Source organism: Danio rerio, chromosome 1, assembly GCF_049306965.1.
Source record: "Danio rerio strain Tuebingen ecotype United States chromosome 1, GRCz12tu, whole genome shotgun sequence".
Taxonomy (NCBI): domain Eukaryota; kingdom Metazoa; phylum Chordata; class Actinopteri; order Cypriniformes; family Danionidae; genus Danio; species Danio rerio.
Genome location: NC_133176.1, coordinates 7,497,501 through 7,514,741, shown reverse-complemented (window position 1 = coordinate 7,514,741; position 17,241 = coordinate 7,497,501). Strand labels below are relative to the sequence as shown.

At 35.5% G+C, this 17,241-nt stretch overlaps 1 long non-coding RNA gene across 3 annotated transcripts in view; it reads right to left on the bottom strand.

Annotated features, from left to right (window-relative positions):
- The window catches only part of LOC137494837 (uncharacterized), a 37,941-nt gene that overhangs the window by 10,661 nt on the left and 10,039 nt on the right, over positions 1-17,241 (bottom strand). The window contains exons 2-4 of one of the 3 annotated variants that reach the window (XR_012405409.1): positions 16,240-16,355; positions 14,908-15,031; positions 6,372-6,482 (exon numbers count right to left, since the gene is read on the bottom strand). This is a non-coding gene — a long non-coding RNA (uncharacterized lncRNA). Of the gene's footprint in view, positions 1-4,101; positions 6,483-14,907; positions 15,032-16,239; positions 16,356-17,241 lie in introns of those variants that run through there. The other 2 variants (XR_011014785.2, XR_012405408.1) reach the window with 2 other exon arrangements.

The following is a 17,241-nucleotide window of genomic DNA, read 5'->3' as shown; positions in this document are numbered from 1 at the left end:
ACAGAGGAGGGCAGTTTGTCTGTGTCACATTAGCCAGAGACTAGGGAAAATAGTTGTTAACTAGGCGCAGAGCTCACAAATAATTAGGGCTGTTTATCAAACATCAGTATTGTTGTCTTTGGCGTTAGTCATTTGAACAAATTCCTAATGTTAAAGCTAAACTATGCAACATTTGCCCCTCTAGAGGTAATAAAAAATGCATTTGTCTTGCAGAAGAACACTGGTTTGTTTCTTCTACAGTCCCAAAAACTCTAAAATCAGTATGTTTTGGATATTTGGGTATGAAGAACACATAGTTTTGGAAGAGATGTATTTATATTATATACTTATATTATACACTTATTTCAAGAGTTCGCCCTTAGCTGAGGATTGATTATAAAACATGTTTTGGCATGCTGAGAGAGCCCTGAGCTCATGAGATCCTCGAGCCTGCTCCCCCCGTTGCAGGGCGAGAGAAGTGTCTGAGTTCAGGTAGGTCTCGAGAACTCCCCTGCTTGATAATGGTAAATGTGGATTATGATTAGCTATAGTGTGTGTGCTGAATTCAACACTTGTCTATGATGTCGATTTAGTTTTGTCAATTTACTTATGTTACATGTTTTTGGGCTGTGGGAGGAAACCGGAGAGCCCGGGGAAAAGACACGTAAACACGAGGAGAACATGCAAACGCTACATAGAAATGCCTTCTTGGCCAGGTAAGATCTGAGCCAGGGACATTCTTTCTGTGAGGCAATAATGCTAACCATTGGGCCTTCGTGCTGCCCTGACAAGGAAAGGGGAGGATTAGGGGTGGAAGGTATTCTTCAAAATGAAGATGGCTAAAGTAAGATACTCAGGGTATTTATAGTGATTTAGGAATCATCTGATTGGTGAATTATGCGTTAGCTAATGAGGACCAGCTGCTATCAATCATAAGCACATGCTCCTCTCGAAATTCATTCATTCATTCATTTTCATTTCGGCTTAGTCCCTTTATTAATCCGGGGTCGCCACAGCGGAATGAAACGCCAACTTATCCAGCACGTTTTTACACAGCGGATGCCCTTCCAGCCGCAACCCATCTCTAGGAAACATTCACACACACACACTCATACACTACGGACAATTTAGCCCACCCAATTCACCTGTACCACATGTCTTTGGATTTGTGGGGGAAACTGGAGCACCCGGAGGAAACCCACACAGATGCGTGGAGAACATGCAAACTCCACACAGAAATGCCAACTGACCTAGCCGAGGCTCGAATCAGCGACCTTCTTGCTGTGAGTCGACATACATAAGAAGTTAAAATGCACACCTATAATTCCATGACAAAAGGATGAGGCTTAAAAACTACTGTTTATAGCAATGTGAAAAAAGAGCATTTTTATTTAATTTTTTTTAATTGATCTAATATTTCCAGCCAGCTTTTAGTGAACTTGCAATATTGTCAAAAAACACAGAACTTTCAGAAGACATCCAAAAGACATTTGGCCATATGAGAAATGGTCGTGCCCAACTGAGCCAGGTTTCTCTCAAGGCCCATTGGTGAAGTTTTTCCTCGTCGCTGTCGCCACTGGCTTGCAGAGTTCGGAACTTGTAGAGCTGCGCATAGATCGATTTGCTCTTCTGGACTCTCAGCAGTGAATGTTAAAACACACTAAACTGAACTGAGCTAATCTAAACTGAACTAAACTTAAACTCTAAAAACTAAACTTCACTGTTTTAATTCACTATAATCTTCTATCAAGCTGCTTGGACACAATCTTTACAAATAAAGATGAATAGAATTGAATTGAGAACTTTCAATTCTCATATGAAAAAAGACCTAAATACATGCAAGGCTATTCAAATATTTAGCTCATCTTCAACTAACACAAGCACTTGCAATCGGATCATCAGACAGGCCAGATCAGCGAGTAACGATCGAGTCATTAAATGTGATTACCACCCGATAGCGATCTCTGGCGGATCGTTTGGAGCATCAGTCTGTACAGTAAAAATCATAATTTCTATAGAAAGTCCCCACAAAGGTAGCATTAAAAGTGTGTGTGTGTGTGTGTGTGTGTGTTTGTGTGTGATTGTGACGGCAGATATTACAAGGAGGCTTTAAAAGGCTTATATCAGGGGTTCCCAAACTTTTCAGCCTGCGAACCCCAATATGACGATGCCAGTGACTCGTGACCCCCAATATTCTGGCTATGAATACAGAAACCTTGCATGCAAAGTCACACACACACCAAAACACCCAGGGATATTCTTCGTTTAATGTCAGTGCGGTAAATGGGCCAGAAACTTTAACCTGGTATTAAAGAGGGTCGCAATCCAATAGAACTAGTAACTATAAGCTACTATAGTAACTATATAGTAATTATAAACGACTATATTTTTTCTCTTCTGTAGGTTATGGATAAAATATAGTAATTCTTATATGATTTAATAATAATAAATAGATTTTTTTAAATCACTAGGCGACCCCCCCTTCATTGTCCCGCGACCCCTCGAGGGGTCCCGACCCCCACTTTGAGAACCCCTGGCTTATATCATACATGAGATTTTTTCAGTAAGTAAATCAGCAAGGGGTAGGGGAATAAAAATACAGTCTTTATAGTATAAAAACAATGGAAACTTATGGAATGTCCTCACAGTAACACAAATAAAGGTGTGTTTGTGCATGTGTGTATAAATTTCTTTATATCTGTAGGTGGCACTGTGTAGCTTAAGTCAAACAGATGCCTTTCAGGTTCAATCCCACAGTTCCCTCCAGAGCTGTAAAAAGACTGATCTCTGACAATAATGTTCTGTTTGCTCTGAAGCCTTGAAGTGAGATTTTAGCTACCCGGCCGTGGAGTGACTGGCTGCTGACCTTTTGGGCTTGTGTTTTCACACACCAGCGCTGTGCGAAACTGTACATTTATTGATTTCCTTTGTAGATGTGGAAACAGGGTCACGATTAATATTAATCAGCACAACAAGAGTGAAGAGTGTTTATAATAATGTTTTTATAATGTGTGTGTGTGTGTGTGTGTGTGTGTGTGTGTGTGTGTGTGTGTGTGTGTGTGTGTGTGGTTATGGTTGACTTTCCATCTAAAACATTCATCTCTAAAAACCCTTTCACTTCCACCAGTTTCAAGCAGTTTGCAATTGCACAAAGCATTGTAAATCACAACCAATTAAATTCACAGAGAATATATACAAATAGTAGTTTTAAAGTTAACAATTGTGTCTATAAAAACAATATATTTTAGGTGTATTGCATTATTATATGTTTTGAGAGTTTAAAAACAATTATACAGCTACAGTAAAGACTTATTTTGGCACGCCTATTGTGTTTCATTGATTGGTGGATTTTTTTGCAAATCATCATGGGTACTGTAGTTTTATTTTTTAGTTAAACACAATTTCACTATTAAACTCAGTTGTTAAAAATTGGTTAAAATAGGTTGTATTAATGTGAACAGTATATATATAGTGTGAAGTCAGAATTATTAGCCCACCTGGATTTTTAGCCCCCCTGTTTATTTTTTCCCCAATTTCTGTTTAAGGGAGAGAAGATTTTTTCAACACATTTCTAAACATAATAGTTTGTTCTCTATCGAAAAAAATATATAGCTTAAAGGGGCCAATATAATATATATTAAAACATAATATAAAAAATATAAAAAAATATAATATCTCTTTATATATATATATATATATATATATATATAAAAAGAAATAAATAAATATATATATATATATATATATATATATATATATATATATATATATATATATATATATATATATATATATATATATATATATATATATATATATTCATTCGGCTTAGCCCCTTTATTAATCTGGGGTCGCCCCAGTGGAATGAACCGCCAACTTATCCAGCATATGTTATACGCAGTAGATTTCCTTCCAGCTGCAACCCATCTCTGGGTATTTATATATATACAGTTGAAGTCAGATTTATTAGCCCCCCTTATTATATATACACCGTGAGGTGTTTTTGAAAGTAATAAATAAATACATATATTTTTTATTATTTATAAGAATTATATATATATATATATATATATATATATATATATATATATATATATATATATATATATATATATATATATTACAGAATTTTTTGAATATTTTCTTTCATTTGGCAAAATTGGTCATGAGCTCTAAAACCAGAATATAAGAAAAGTTATCATTTTATTGAACCCCCTGGTGACATTTCAACAACATCACTTCCAAAAGATCTTGACATTTCAGTGCATTCTCTCACAATAATGTAAGCTGAAAATACATCATTGCATCCGAAGGGTTATCGATCATTTTCAATGGGAGTTGTGCAGTAAAAACAGTAGGAGGTGAAAAAACAGCACTAATAATCCTCTGTCTGCTGTAACCAAAGTCAGAACTAACAGTTGTTTTTTGGTACTCTTCCAACAGGTTTAACACTAATGAAATGTAGCACAATCACTATGAATATATACATAAAATGTTTTAAAGCACTATAAGTTCCCACAATCTTAATGCCAGACTGTTTGTCCAGCTTATGGTGACTCCCATTCGAATGCAAATAATGCTCATATATAGACAAAATGGCTCGAGTCTGGCCTGGATCAATTGTGCCTCTGGACTCATGGCATTTATGGAAATTATGATCATAGATCAATACATCCCGCTTACTGCAACTCAATTCTAATTGATCTGTTGTTGGGGAACGGGATACAGAGGGCAAGACAGACTTTCCCTGCCTGAGAAAATGAGCTACTTTGTCTTTGCTGCGGTTTGGAAAAACACTTCAAACAGAGACGGAAGGAAAGGTTATTTCTGCCCAGAATTATTCTTGCTTTATGATAAAGAGATTATTTCATATAATAGATCCGAATGAACCCATCTAGGCCGCTTTTATTTTGCTTTCTACTATTTCGTGAGGCAGAACAAACCTAAAAGGAAGTTATTTTGCCTTCTCTTTGAGTGTAATGAGATTTGCACACATACTTTGATTGTATTTAAAGTCCCTTTAAGGAAAATCGCTTCGTCTCTTGCCATTTTGGTACTTCCACCATCATACAAGTCATGGAAATACAGCTCAATTTAGGGGATTTAGGGAAAAACTGATTGTTTTATAAATGTATTCTATTAAATGTGAGAGAAATTAATCATAATGTAACTTCTTTAGCACAAAAATGATGGAAAACTAAATAAATAAATCAGATATTTCCTTCCAAAGTAAAGACATTGCCAATGTATATAATAAAGTGCATGAGGCAAAATAAAAAATTAAACAAGATTATAGGGGAAAAAGGAGAATAAATTGTGAAGTTATGCAAATAAATGATTTTTTTATTATTATCATAAATGTAATGTAAAAAATACAAGATATTCAAATAAAATATATTTATTATATCAATATTGATTGTAATAGCTGTTGTGGTGCCTTAAATAAAAAATAAAGAAATCTTAACCTCTTAACTGTTAAAGTGCTTAACGGTAAACACTTTACTTAACAGGGATCTAAATTAACATTTTTGCTTGGTAGTTTAGGAATGGGTTTTAACCACAGCGGTTTGAACTGTAGTTCTTCCGAGTGACTAAAAAGTGATCAGCATGATGGTAAAAAACTGTACATTCTAATCAAACCATTCTTCTGCAATCTTATTCCAAAAAACGGAAATAACTAATAATACACTATGGCCAATTTAGCGTATTCAATTCACCTACATCGCTTGTCTTCTGGACACAGAAATGCCAACTGACCCAGCCAGGACTCGAACCTGCAACCTTTTTACTGTGAGGCGAGAGTGCTAACCACCGAGCCACCAAAAATACATGTATTGTTTTATTATTTTTTATAAACTCGAATGCACAGAACTTTTGTTTTATTTAACCAATTGAAGGTTTACATAATTTTCTTAGCTTAAATCTGCTGATTATTATGATTTTGATTATTATAAATAAATGATCAAGTATATTTACTAAATGTCTAGATGCACTACATGGCAAAGCAACAATCGTTGGGCTTAATTTTCTTCCTGCACAACATCCATGCAATTATACCAATTCCTCTCAAAGCTCATCCCAGCTGAATGAATTTGTTTTCATAATGCACCTCAAAATACTTGCAATATGCGTCATAAGTGGTAACAGTGGAACTAATCTGAACACAACAATTGAAAAGAATACGCAGGTTAAAGCCTCACCTAGCTTCTTTTATCTAGAGACAATTGAGCAACATTCACTTAAAGCCGGCCTCACACTTTTCCTCTATCCTTTCATAAAGACTCTCTCGTTCTTTGAAGCTTTTCTTACCCCTCTTTCCTTCCGGTTTCTCCCAAGACCCTCATGCTACTTTTCTTCCTTTCACTATAGAAGTCAAGCGAAATCTTCCATACCATTGCTTTGAACGCTCAGCACATTCGGGGTCATTTCTGAAGCAGCACTTCAAAGACCGAGGCTAGAGTTCGTGTCACGCCAGCGGCTCCTAGATCAGGGATGCGATCCGACTGTTGAAACAAAGAAGGAGCACGTCGGTCTCATAATCTCTGTCAATACAACTTTTCTTTTGATGTGTCTGAAGGCTGAGGGATTTGTGTGTGTGAACACGTTTTCGTGGTTTAAATAGCTTAGCCTCATCAATAATAAGTCTTTTTTTTATTCTTTGCGAGAGTCCATCTGTTGATATTTGTGCAAATCAGTAATAATATTACACTGTAAAAAATGCTATACTTAAAGAGAGTAACCGTGTTGTCTTTAAATTATTAGGTAATTTAACTATGGGCAGTCAACTTGACAGTTCCAAATTACAATGGGTTTACTCCGTTTTTTTAGCTACACTTAAAAATATATATTTAAATTGAGCTAAATCGGCACAATTCTTGAGTTTGTTTTTGGGACAACTTAATTGCTCAACCTAGGCTCATTCTGAAAACGCACCTCTATATACATTTCTGAAGACCGTCAAATATGTGCCAGGACTTACATGCCGAGCTAACAGGACAAACTGGAAACAGCAGGAAAGCCGTCCAAACAGAGGTCAGCTGGTTAGCGCGAATTGGAATGGCGCCATACCGCCCCATAGTGGTTATTTAAAAATACTAAATGAAACCATATGTACTTCTAGCTACATACTTCACGATTTCCAGAAATGTTTATAGGGCTACGTTTTGTAATTGCTTTATGTTCAGTTCACTTAAATTTGTAAAAACAGTTAAGCTAGCTTAATAGATTTGTGTTGGGAATTTGATGGCACCCAGCATTTTTTAACAGTGTAAAGTCAACTAGTCGCTTTTATGTCAACTCAACCAAAAATAAAAATTACCTCCATTTACTCTTCATCATGTGGGTTTAAACCTTTAGTTCCTTTCCTCAGTTGAACAGAAAATAAGATATTTAGAAAAATGTTAGGTTATGGTACCAATTAACTTTCATTTAAAAAATACCATGGAAGTCAATGAGTAAAAACACATCATTCTTCAAATTATCTTATTATAGGTGGTCAACAGAAGAAAGAAACTCAAATGTGTTTTAAACAAGTAAAGGGTAAGTAAATAAGGGCAGAATTGTTTTTTTCTTTTTTGGGGGGTGGGGGGGGTGGGGTTAACTATACCTTTAAGTAAAGCAACTAATTACTTTTTACAGTGTAAAAGCAAAAAAAAAAAAAAAAAAAAAAAAAATTAAATTCCTTGCAAGGAATACCCGAGTAACTATTGTTTAATTCATGATTTGGAAAATATGGAGTGTAACGAAAGAATATTCTGCTCAGCCAGTGTTTCTGTTTGCTTTTGTTATTGTTGTTTTTCTTTGACCACCTATGACTCTGAGGTCAGACAGAGAATGGCTGAAGACTGTTAAACTCCTCTCAGTGAAATTGTTGCAGGGTTCGGGCAGCCCTAAGAAAAAAAGAATGTGAACACAGTAATATGATGAGACTCAGGGCTCTGTTAAACCTGATTACCAGCAGAGGGTTACACAGCCCGATCTCACGAGGAAATGTAACTATTCAGTCATATGAAAATGTAGGATTTTTAAAAGGAGGCGTGGCACCAAACTCCACCCCTAAACCTAACCGTCATTAGGGAATGAGCAAATCGCTTTAAAATTTATAAAACAGATTGAACAAATTCATGCAAATTAGCCAATAAATAACACAAGTAGATAGGGATGGATAGATGGATGGACATCCTGAAGAATGGATGGATGGGTGGATGGCCTGAAGAATGGATAGATGGATGGATGGACTGAAGAATAGATGGACAGATGGACTGAATAATGGATGAACTGAAAAATAGATAGATAGATAGATAGATAGATAGACAGACAGACAGACAGACAGACAGACAGACAGACAGACAGATAGATGATAGATAGATAGACAGACAGACAGACAGACAGACAGACAGACAGACAGACAGACAGACAGACAGACAGACAGATAGATAGATAGATAGATAGATAGATAGATAGATAGATAGATAGATAGATAGATAGATAGATAGATAGATAGATAGATGGATGGATGGATGGATGGATGGATGGATGGATGGACTGAAGAATAGATGGACAGATAGACTGAATAATGGATGAACTGAAAAATAGATAGATAGATAGATAGATAGATAGACAGACAGACAGACAGACAGACAGACAGACAGACAGATAGATAGATAGATAGATAGATAGATAGATAGATGATAGAAAGATAGAAGGATGGATAGATAAAAGAACTGAATAATGGATGGTTGGATAGACAGACAGACGGACGGACGGACGGATGGATGGATGGATGGATGGATAAATGGATAAATGGAAGGACATGGATTGAAATTAGTGATAGATAGATAGATAGATAGATAGATAGATAGATAGATAGATAGATAGATAGATAGATAGATAGATAGATAGATAGATAGATAGATAGATAGATAGATAGATAGATAGATAGATAGATAGATAGACTGAAGAACATATAGACAGATAAGTAATGATCAGCAAATTCTTCAACAGTGCGATTTGGATCTCAAGCGGATCTTTTTTTCTTCATTCTTTCTTCACGGATGTGATTCTTTAATCGAAGCTTAATTGTTTTGATGGTGACCACTGACCCATCCTATAACTGCCTTGATTATGCCTGACCCATCATAGGGATGAAAAGATGAACAATCGCACTGACAGACCGCTAATCTGACTGTCAATATGGCTGTTTCAATGATCTGCATTTTAAATGATCAAAAACTGGAAAAAAGAGAGAATGATTTTCTCGTACACTAAAAATCTCAATTTAATAATTTTCACTTTACGCCATCCAAACAGTTCAAAAGAGCCATTAAAAGAGAAGTCAACATTGGTGCATCTCTGTGAGGACTGGTAAATGAATTAAGCTAGCAAGACAGTGCTAAGCGTCCAGCTGGCTGCAAAAAGCCGAAGCATGTATTAGCGTAGTGCATTCTCTCTGAACGTGGTGGGCATGTGTTGCACTCTCCAACAGTGTTTTTCATTGTGATAAATGAACAGTGCCATACAGTCATATTAAAGCAGCGAGTTTTCACGCCAGCCAGCTGTTCCCTCGGCTCCACAATCCCCTCAATTTAAGTTCATCACAACCTCACCAAGCCAATTCCTGTTATTAGCGGTATTACCTCCACCCTGTTTGCTTTTGTTCGAAATGTACCTCATAATTGCCCAAATCGCTGTTAGACATTTGCAGCAATTAGGCGGGAAATTAGAAGCGTCGTGCTCACTCCGGAATTGCCGTAGTTTTTCATCACAGGATTTGTTCCTAGCGTTAGCATGTCATAATGAACTTTAATTAAGCGGCTTCCCAAATGTAGCGGAAATTGCAGAGCGTGCGAGATGTATGCTAGCGAGGCGAGGAAAGATTTGTGACAATCCGCTAATTTGATCCATTAGGCACAGGTGTACATCTGCGCTAATGCTAGCGCTTCTGCCAATGTGAGAAGATTTTAGGTCGTGGCTCATTTTATTTTAATTTTTCAGCAAGGCAGGTTACACAACTGTTTTCAGGCAACCAGTAGGGTTATTAAAAACAATAACAATTCTGTTCACAGTCACGTCGCTTCAAACCTGTAGGCTAATATTGCTAAAGATATATATTTTTTATTGCTGTCATGTTGTGTCCTACTAAAAAGTATCTCAATCGTTGACCCGAACGGAGTAGGTTAAACTCCTCAGACAGAGGATGAGAGCTACAGCTACTAATGTTCTGGGCAATCTGTAAAAGCTGCCTACTGTACAGGGATTCAATACTCAGCTGTGATTCACCAATCAACCTCCTAGACAGGCTAATATTGCTAAAGAGAAAATTTAAAACAAAAATGTGCCAGAATATTAAACATAAAATAAATTGTCGTTGAAAATAAGGCTTATTCCACCAAATTCTGCTTTTTAAATGGTTTTAAATGATATTTTTGTAAATATTAAAAACAAACAAACATAAAATCAGTCGTTTTTTAGGTTGTGGCTTACTTTATTCATTTCTTTTCTTTTTTTATTTAATGGCAACCCAGGTTAAAAATACGTTTCCACACCATCAGTAGTGTTATTTAAAACAATACCAATTCTCTTCACTGTCATGTAGTTTTAAACTTGAAGCCTAAGGCTCGTACACACCGGGACGCTTTTCGTTTTGCGTTTATCATCAGCATTTTTTAAGACACTTTTCCAGATTCAAACCTAATCGATTTTCACTGAGCAGAGGAGTACGCCAAATCACTCCTTGACGTTAGATGGCGCTACACAACTTTAAGCTTCTGACACCTGCTTATAACATAGAGGAAGAAGAAGAAAGTTGACATGCTTTTTTTTTTTTTTTTTAAAGCTTCTGGTGTTACTGGTGACTCGAACAAGCATGGATGTTTCAAGTAGCAGCTCTAGCGATGAAGAAATGATTATTGATTACCAGTGCAATAAGCAGCTCCACGTTCATATCCATAGATATATACACTAGATGTCGCCTGGCCTATTGTTGTCTATTGGACGGAATGCGTCAATAGCGCCGCCATCTTGCTACAGGGTAGCGCTCCTTTGAAATGAATGCGGGACCAAGGTACAGTGGAGGACTGTGGCCATCCAAAGCCAGAGATATACACATATACACATATATCTATGATCAGGAGTTTTCCTGGATGTTAGTGTGTAATTTTTTTTCTAATTACGAAAATTATAATTTTACATCACTTTTCTACATTGATGGATCAGTGACCACATGGGCATTCCTGACAAAAAGCTTGTGTTTGTGTGTACGGAAATGTACTATTCACCCTCCCTGTTAAATTTAATATAATATAATATATAATATACAGCTCCTCTCCTGCTTTCACTTCTCATACTGACGGAGGGAGCGATTCGTTTGCGAAGGAATCCCCCGAACGACTCTTTCACTAACGTTAGCCGACAATAATACAAGTTTCTGGCACCGCAGCATCTCGTTGTCATATTTCTTTTGCATTGTTTGCTGATTTTATTCAACAAAACTAGCATAAGCCGAGTGTTTAGTGCGAGTTGGAGCTGCTTTGTCGTATGGTGAATGCAGTAAGTGACTGTTATCATCAATAACGTTACCTGATTAGCACAAAAGTTCAGAACATTCAAAAACAGAAAAAAAACTTAATATTACCTATGAAATGTTCTGCCTTTATGCTTTGTTTTCTTTGTTTGCCCGTTACTACAGCCGTAGACAGCGCTAAAGTCCCGCATCTTCACGTAATAACACTGTCTTGACTAGTGCGGTTGAATGACACTTGTCCTGGGAGCACTGTACCAATGTGGCGGCGCTATTGACGCATGCTGAGGGTCCCTATGCGATATCTAGTGTATATATCTATGGTTCATATCGCTTCTGGGCATCTTCTTCAATGTGTGCTCTCTTTGATAGTTTTGCACTTGAGCGCCTCCAAGTGCTGTTTACTGTAACTTCAGCAGCTCCTTGCACGTGAACAAAAGTGCCAATCTGATTGGTGGAGAATGTTTTGATGCGGCGCAAACTGATTAAACTGCCTTAATCAGTCCCTTAACCCAGGGGTTCCCAAACTTTTCAGGCCGCGAATCCCAAAATGACAATTCCAGTGACTCGTGACCCCCAATATCCTCTGAGTTGGTTATAAATACAGAAACCTAGCATGCAATGGCACACACACACCAATGGACCCAAGTCTATTCTTCTTTTATTTTATTTTTTTTATGTATGAGAGCTGTAAATGGGCCACAAAGTTTAACCAGGTGTTATGAAATCTGCTGCATCTGACGCTATTGCTGTGTCTTTAATACAATGCAATTACCCCAGGGGTTGCAATCTAATAGAAGTAGTAACTATAAGCTACTATAGTAACTATATATGGTATAAACGACTATTTTTTTCTCTTCAGAAGGTCATGGATAAAATATGGTAATTCTTATGGTTTAATAAAAATAAATAGATTTTTGGAAACCACCAGGCGACCCCCCTTCATTGTCCCGCGACCCCTCGGGGGGGTCCCCACCCCCACTTTGAGAACCATTGCTTTAACCATATGAAGGCTCATTGGTCAAAGGGGTCAAAGTTTAACATGTTTGATCTTGGAAGGTGCAACAACTTTTGGAGTATCGTTGATGCCTTGACATCACATTTTCACATTATTAACATTTTATTAACAAGTTACATTTTCATTTTCGATTTAGACATCCGCTCTGGCATTGTTTTAAATTTCTATGAGGAACAGGCAATTCTACCCTTCCTTGTTAGTCTACACTAAACCTTTGCACTTAGATTTTTATTTTTACTGGTCGACTTTTGTTCCCAATGAAGAAGGTAGTGATCAAGGATGATTATATTCGGCTATTAAAGTAATGATGTTTGTGCTGTAATTACTTTTATGAGGTCACTGAAGTGGGCCTACGTATGACCTGAATACACCTAACTAGTCTCTTTAATGAACAGAGAGGGCTTTGTTTTGTCTGTTTGTAGACTTGGTTGAAGGCTGTTTTCATAGCTTAAAAGATGCTTTGTTCGTGAGTTAGTGATTAAAGGAACAGAGAACTGCCACAGCTGCCCATGAGAACCCACAGAGGACCTTTAAAAACAACAAAAAAAGTGTAGTCTGTATTTTATATGATGACAAATATAGAGAGGACATCATAAGACTGTAATAAGTAATGAAGCTGTAATTAAAATAAAATGAATATATGAAAATGCCAATACAAAATTAAAATTAAATAGCAATTGGTTGGAATAGTTATTTAAGTTGTAAATATTTCACATTTTTCTTTTCTTTTCTTTTATTCAAATAAAATAGCATTTTCTGAAGATAACACCAAACCTTTGAATGATAATGTAAATATTAATTAAAAAAGGACGACTTCAAAGTTTCTCTGAAACTACTACTGATTTTATTAGGTGTTTAAAGGTCTAAAGTATAAGTGAAATGTTAATATTTGATTTATTCTCTGCATGCATTTCTAAAATCGTCATTAAAGTTTTTTTGTTCATAAATATAATGATTAAATTGTCATTTGTTGTAACTGAAAATAAGTGTTATTCCACAAAAATTTTTGTCTTTGTTTAGATGTGCACAATGTTAAAGCACTATGTTTGGTTTGTGTCTATGTATGTATTTGTATGTGTATGTGTGTGTGTGTATGTATGTATATATATATATATATTTTTTTTTAAGGTAAAAACACATTTGAAAATATTAGTTTTAATAACAAATTTTTACTAACTAATTTATCCTTATGTCTTAGTCTTGTTTTGTACGACACTAGTATTAAACTTAAACTGGCACGCCTTAAAGGCTTAATATGTTAAATAATTTAATAAGTCATTGGTCAATTGTTTGTTCTGTAAATAATTAAGAATTATTGAAGGGCTAATAATATAAAATTATTTAATATAATAATATAAAAGAAAGAATTTTATGTATTTATTTATGTTTTTTTTCCCCAGCCAAACTAAATTAAAATGATTAAGGGGATAATAATATTGATCTAACCAATTATAAATAAATAAACAAACAAAGAAAGAAAGAAATAATTAAATTGATTAATTTATTAATTTATTTAATTTATAAATAAATAAATAAATTAATTAATTAATTAAAGTTTTTTTTTTTTTACTTTTCCCCCAAAGCCAAACTAAGTAAAATATATTAAGGAGCTAATAATATTGATCTAACCAATTTTAAATGAATGAATAAATAAATAAATAAATAAATAAATAAATAAATAAATAAATAAATAAATAAATAAATAAATAAAATAAAAACCCCAGAAAATGCAATCAGTTTGATTTGTTTGTTCTGATATAGGCACTAGATGCAATTAAATACACCCACGTAAAGTGCAAAGCAATCATGTGCATGCAAACTAATGCAGGGAACTGGAGCGCATGCATGCATGAAGAATTTACACGATAAACAAACATACAGTTGAAGTCTGCACTATTAGCCCTCCTGAATTATTAGCCCCCCCTGTTTATTTTCCCCCAATTTCTGCTTAACGGAGAGCAGATTTTATTAACATAAAACATTTTAATTACTCATTTCTAATAACTGATTTATTTTATCTTTGCCATGATGACAGTAAATAATATTTGACTAGATATTTTTCAAGACACTTCTATACAGCTTAAAGTGACATTTAAAGGCTTTACTAGGTTAATTAGGCAAGGTTAATTAGCAAGACAATCAAAATAAAATATTGGTTAAAGGGGGCTAAAATTATCGACCTTAACATGGTTTTTTAAAAAATGAAAAACTTCTTTAATTCTAGCCGAAATAAAACAAATAAGACTTTATCCAGAAGAATTTTTTTTATAGGAAATACTGTGAAAAAAATCCTTGCTCTGTTAAACATAATGTTTGAAGAAAAAACCTTTGACAGGAGGGCTAATAATTTTGACTCTTGACATCTTGTACCTCATCATTTAGTTTCACTGACCTGGGAAGTGTGTTTTATTTCAGTTTAACTGTGGTTTGATAAGAAGAGCAGAACTGCATCATGGGGAAGTCGAGTCTGGTGCAAATCTCCTCTCCATAAGATCAAATAAAGGAAGCTGGTTTTTCTATAAACAGACAGACAGTGTATTAAAATGACCTGTTCCCTTTGCTTCAAAAGTTCACAGAGAACAAACTGCACAATTCCACCCAAAACAGGAAGGACTGGTGAACGATGGTAACAAAGGTATCTTTGATACATGATCCTTCAACCCACAATACACTTTGTATATTGTAGAAATGCCATACTTAATGGTTTTGCGCAATACGCACTGAATGCAAAATGTCTGCAGTGTTGTCCTACGCTGTAAAGAAAATATTGTGCTGCCTTAAATTTATAAGTGGAATGAAATGAACTTGTCTAGTCATCTCAACTTTTAGTAGGTCAATCAAACTGACTCAAAATATGAACATAACATAAAAAAACATGATTAACCTATTAAAATAAGTTTAAATATCAGATAAAAAACCTTTGTTGTCATTACTTACTCACACACACACACACACATATATATATATATATATATATATATATATATATATATATATATATATATATATATATATATTTATGTGTATGTATATATATATATTTTTTTTTTTCCTTTTTAATAATTATTTTTCAGGGGTTTTCACCTTTATTTGATAGGACAGTAGAGAATTGACAGGAAAGCATGGGGAGCAGAGAGAAGGGACGGATTGGCACTGTGAGGCGGAATCGAACTCGGGTCGCCGTGAGCACTTGCTTATATTTTTTTTTTTGCAGTATACACTCAGAAAATTACTTTTGCTGCTTGTTCAAACTACTTAATTAAAATGAGTTAAAACAACAAACTTCTTGAGGTAACTTAAATGATTTGTGTTGGGTCAACATGAATAAATTGTGTGGAACTCTAGTTCTAGAACACTAGTTCAGTGTAAAAAATGCAGGTTTCCACACATTCTTTCATTTCTTATTTATCAGCAGGCACCACAGCGGAATGAACCGCCAACTATTCCAGCATCTGTTTTACGACAGCACTACCTACTGCGTCACTGCGATTTATACTGTATATATTCTTTATTTAACAAAGTAAAAAACCTAGAGCTCTCATTTACAAGGGTGACCTGGCCAAGAGGCCTGCAGCACAAGACTTGTGTCTAACAAAAAAAATACAGTTTAGTTATTCAGCTATACCACATTACAATAAGTTAAAAACAAAAACATTGAGAAATGGACTGTTGTTGGTTGTTATGCAGAAAAGAGCGAAATGATTAAATCGGGATGAGCTCAGACCTTTTCAGTTCAGACTGAAGAGTATTCCAGAATGAGGGATGACTTAGAGCTTGCTTTCCTATATCAGTTTGATCCCGGGGAACAGACAATGATATATTTCACTTGAACACCGGGACCTATAAGGAAGGGAACAAAGAAGAGCCTTGTAGAACAGAGTCATCCAGATGGTGTACCTTCCTACATTCTTGATCATTTTAAAAAGAGGCAACTATCAATATGTCCCTAATAATCCCTCTTACTTGCAGGCAAACTTTGTATATAAAGCAATGTATGAACAGCATAAAACAATCATTTGTTTGAGCAAGCAATTTTTTTTGCTAGCAGGCTTCTATTTCTCCTGAGAGCATTATTTCACAATAAGGAAAAGATAAACAGCTTTTCTTCAACCAAAACCCGGGTCTCATTCTTTCTCCGTTGGCCTTTCCATGAACTCATTGAGTGTGCTATGAAATGATGCTTACTGTCTAGCAGCTTGCAACTTGCAATCGAAACAAGCCGTTTAATCAAGCCCAATCAATTAAAACACTACAGACCGAGGTTATAAGCGTGAAATGAATACTTTGCTGAGAGCGGTAAAATGATATTATGCTTCAACAACAGTGCCATGAAAAACAATATTAGCTTCATTGTTGTTTTGATCTATTGCAGGTTGTGTGTTTTTTTGGGGGGGGGGATTTATTACAAATTGTTTAAGGTGAACAGAAGCGTACTGAATAAACAATCCTTCTTTTTTTTACTGAATAATTCAATGTGGTTTCCAAACACCTGTGTCCGCTGTGTGAAATTTAATTCCTGCCTCACACAACTGGCCGCACCGACATCTACACACAGCATTTAATCGGATTTTAGATACAGCTGAATTTCCGGGAATGTTTCAGGGATTGAAAAACTGTGAAAAAAAAAAAAAACATGGCACGGTGGATCAGTGGTTAGCACTGTCGCCACACAGCAAGGAGGTCGCCGGTTCAAGTCCCAGCTGGGCCAGTTGGCATTTCTGTTTGG